This window comes from Marmota monax, unplaced genomic scaffold (genome assembly GCF_021218885.2).
Source record: "Marmota monax isolate L192 unplaced genomic scaffold, Marmota_monax_Labrador192_F-V1.1 WCK01_AAM20220418_F8-fsc00240, whole genome shotgun sequence".
NCBI lineage: Eukaryota > Metazoa > Chordata > Mammalia > Rodentia > Sciuridae > Marmota > Marmota monax.
Genome location: NW_026693696.1, coordinates 918,538 through 923,191, shown reverse-complemented (window position 1 = coordinate 923,191; position 4,654 = coordinate 918,538). Strand labels below are relative to the sequence as shown.

Sequence of the window (4,654 nt, the reverse complement as noted above, 5' to 3'; positions counted from 1 at the left end):
TTTTCCTTGTTGTTTGTTCGCTGCTCAGTCACCAATCTACTTGAAAAAGACATATGGCAGAATCTTTAAAAAGAGGTCAACAGAGTGGGTGGAGAACATAGTTTTCCATAACAACAGAGATATATAATTCCTGACACCACCTGGTACACTGTAAAGTTTTCTTTTTAAAAATGTATCTCTATCTGAAATTAAAGAGAAGGATCATCAATATAACTTATAATTATGTTGTTATTTATAATTTTCTTTTTATTATTTTTAGCTGTAGATGGACACATCTTTTTATGTGGTATTGTGGATCGACCCCAGTGCTTCCTAAGTACTAGGCAAGTGCTCTACCATTGAGCTATAGTCCCAGCCCATTTATAACGTTCTTGGTAATATAATTTGAATATAATAAAATATAATATCAATATAATATGCTTATAAAAAATTAATACAATATATAATAACATAATTTTAATATCATGCAGCAATTATCAAGTCTTTGCCATTCACTTGTTTCTTTTTTTAGTCCAGGGATTGAACCCAGGGGTGCGTAACAACTGAGCCACATCTCCAACCCTTTTTTAAAAATATATATTTTATTTTGAGACAGGGTCTCACTAAGTTGCTTAGGGCCTTGATACATTGCTGAGGCTGGCTTTTAACTTGAGATCCTCCTGCCTCAGCCTCCAAGCTGCTGGGATCACAGGCAAGCACCACCATTCCTGGCTCATTTGCCTTTCTCCCTGCCTGACACATAGACATTTCTCAGCAAACATTTATTAATCTGCATCTTTTTCCTTTTCTTCTACTTAAGTAATAGTTCTGAATACCCCTGTCATTTGTTTATTTTTGTCTTCATTTGATGCTTTAGATTCTAAATAGAAAAAGTTATTTACTTATTTTCACTTCCATTCTTTCTTGATTATTTATTTAGGTTTCAGAATTCTTCTGCCCTGGTGCAGTGTCCCAATCACTTCCATGTCTCTGATAAATATTTTAGTGTTCTGGACAGTTTCTCTCTTCAAAACTGACACTTCATTATACAACTTCTTAGAATAACTGCTGCTGATGGCTCACAGGTACGTTTCTCACAAGCAATCGGCTTTCTCCAAAGTGACATTTTGGTTCAGAAGTGTTGCCCCTAACAATTGACAGTTCCACGTGGGAATATAAATGTCTTAAATTTTTGACTTAGTTTGGGCCATTTCTGTCTTTTAGGAGCTTTTCAGTTCTAGGGATCCTCATCCTGACTGGAGTCTCAGTTGCAACCACATTGCAGGTAAGCTTCTTCCTCTGACCAACTGCATGTTTCAGGATTATCACTTAAGAAAACTCTAATGAATCTTCTATATATGGCTTCTCACAAGGTGAATAAAATTAGAAAAATAGGTTTCAACATAATCACAAAAGTAGTAAAATTTTAAAGAACAAAAACCTTAACCAGGTAAGATTCTTATACCAATGTCAGGTCTCTATTAAGGAAGGAGTAAGCCCCTGAGATTTGAAATATCTGCATGGATACAGAAAATGAATTGAGCTCTCATACTCCTCTGTACCAAGGTGGCTCTCCCTCTACATTTTTGACATGTTGGACCTGATTATGCTTAGCTGTAGAGGGATGCCCTGTGCATTGTAGGATGTTGAGTAAAATTTCTGATCCATATTCAGTAGATGCGAACAGTATCTCACTCCTCAGCTATGATAATTAAAAATGTCTCTAGATATACCAAAATGTGCACTCACTAAGAAGCCTAAAAATAATTTCTGATTGAGAACCTTAGCTCTGAACCTCTGTACTCCAATTGTGAAGCATATCTCTGTATTCAATGATACTGCCTCCCTTCTTGAAGACACACCAGAAGTCCCAGGAGAGACAAGAGCCTTACAAAACACTATTTTCCTTCAGGATTTATATCAACCTATTTTTGTGACAAACAGACTAAGGATATTCTGTATCTATAAAGTAAGAATAAAAATTGACTGAGGATATTCTGTATCTATAAAGCAAGAATAAAGATTGCATGCAAGGCTGTGGTTGTAGCTCTGTGGTAGAGCACTTGCCTAGAATATATGAGGCACTGAGGTTGATCCTTAGCACCATATAAAAATAAAATAAAAGTATTGTGTTCATCTGCAGCTAAATTAAAAAAAAAAAAAGACCACATGCAAATAAACAGAAGAACCTCGCCAATCAGTACCATCAGAAACCACAAGCATTTTATGTGATAATTTGCTAAGGGTACTGTACAAGGGATAGACATACATAACTTCAGATTGTGTGGGAGGTAAATATTATAAGGACTTAAGATCCTTCCTTATCAGTGAAGTATTTCAGTCAGATAAATTAAGATATAATTGGGTTTTCTAATCCAACACTAAGAATGAAGTATAATTCTTGGTAAGCCTTTTCAGATTTAGTGGATACCATGATTTTCATATGCAGGATTATAGGGGAGGGCATAGAAGCCTGCAGCCTTGCAGGCTGTGCAGAGAGGAAAGGACCCTGCAGATTGCCCATGCTACGTTCCTGAACTTTTCTTAGGCTATGTGATCCATCAGTCACTGGTCTATAGCAGGTATCTTTGGATTTTATATGCAATTGGTATCAATTATTGATAAAAAGAAAAAATAAGCAATAATATAGAAACTTAGGATGCTAAAACAAAGCCACAAACTGAAGCACAAATCTATATATGCTGGGTTCTTTCTTGTCCATCATATTACAAGATGGGACTATTCTGTAGCAATGGATGATAAGATAAAGTGGTATATTCAGGATCATGGGTGAGGAAGGTCAATACATGCAAGTAGTAACCAAAATCAGGCTGTGTCTCCCTATATCTCCTCTCAGGGAAGATTATCAGGAGACCAGGCATGTGCAATCACCTTAATGGGAATAGTCTTAGGGGATGTGGTTTGATATCCACTTTGTACAGAAAGAATTTTAACCTATATTAAGAACATATGTCAGTTCATGTGTAGTGACAGAGAACCTGCCTTATTTAACACAAAGAGAAAGAAAATTTGGAAAATTGGTAAGAAAATTTCTGGGGAAGAAGCATGCATAAGAACTTATGGGAGTAAACATATAAAGTAAAGAAATCTGGGTCATGTCTTACCTTAATAGGAAATATCCATAGTCACTGCTGCCATTGCTCACCTCAGTGCTGAAACAATGGGTGCACAAATGGAGAAGCTCTGTGGCAGAGATAGATGTTTTATATAGAAAAAAAATGTGGTTGTGCTTGTATAATCTAGCTACTGACACTACTCAAACTACCACTCAGAGATCAACACTGAGCCTCCAATATGAGACCTTAGTTAAAGAAAAACAACCAGTCACTTGGTAGAAGTTAACAATATTTGGACTTTTTTATAGGGGAAGGTAGTAGTTCACTTTGCCTGGTATTGACATATATAATGACCCCTCAATTATTTTTTTTCTTTTCTACAGAGACCTGGTTGGCATAACCATAAGAAAACATAAGCATCCTCACTCCATTTGCACAATGTCCCATTTAACAATTCATGGGAACAAGGAATATGGTTTATATGAAAATAACACTTGAAACTAATCATGAATTATATATCCACATATTTTTTCAACCTATCAGCCCACCTAGAATCTTTTATCTTAACAGAAAGGAACAATAGTGTTTTCAAGATGCAGTTGAGAAATAGAATAACAAAGGATATCCTGGTAGTACTGGATACTATCTTCCAGGATATCATATGCATCCCAACTCAACAAATGTTTTATGCCTCAAAAACTTCAAGAATGTAATATATATAGGCATGGGAGCCAAAGGCTACAAGTAAAAGTGGTTCCACTCACTGTAACTCCCAGAAAACCATTTGTATTATCTATGCTTGCCTTTTTATTACAAAAAAAGCAGCAGACAAAAGTTGATTTACTAATATGCATGATTTCTCCTAGTCATAAGGATGAGGTGACACTGCTATTATATGATGGAAACAAAGTATATGAGTAGGACTCAGATGACCTACCAATGAATCTCTTGTTGGTCCTATGCCCAGTTTTACAGGGACATGGATATTTCACTAGGCATGGTTTGAGAAAGACATAGTACCACGTGTTCCAGGACATTCAGGGTGAATTCTGGGAGACATCCTCCAAGCAAAGTGCCCAAATAAGCAAAGGTGCTAATAGGATCTTTGGGTTTTCGGAAAGGGAGCAAGCAGATTTTAATGAATCTTTGATATGCCCTTGAGTTTAGTTGTAGCAGTAGAGGTTGTGATTCCATCATAGTAACCTGTTTAGTTTTAGAGCTCTAGGAAATAAGACAACCTGGAATTCTGTAAAAGTTCTTCCCAGATGGAGCACACTTCACAGCAGAAGCCTGTAGCTCTGAGGGGCAAAGGTATTCACTTTAACAATGATTTTCCATCTGGATCCCATCTTTGCATCTGGAAAACTTATGCTCTTCACAGTTAACGATTTTGGATGCTAATTGTTCAAAGCTGTCTCTTCATAGGGAATTGTCCTCTGCCACAGGGAATTGGCATGTGCACATTTAAACTCTTTTCTGTTCTGTGGTCCTAGGACCACCCCCAGAATGATGATTTATGAAGAGGACACAGCATGCTGTTATCTTTATGGCTATGATTTATTACAACATAAGATAAAAAGAAAAAATCAACAAAGGAA

At 36.5% G+C, this 4,654-nt stretch overlaps 1 long non-coding RNA gene across 1 annotated transcript; it reads left to right on the top strand.

Moving 5' to 3' along the window:
* The first annotated feature begins 922 nt into the window (after positions 1 to 922).
* LOC124103353 (uncharacterized) lies at positions 923 to 4,231 on the top strand. Its single transcript, XR_006855179.2, has 3 exons — positions 923 to 1,064; positions 1,204 to 1,264; positions 3,440 to 4,231. It is a non-coding gene; the product is annotated as an uncharacterized LOC124103353 (long non-coding RNA).
* Positions 4,232 to 4,654: the final 423 nt, after the last annotated feature.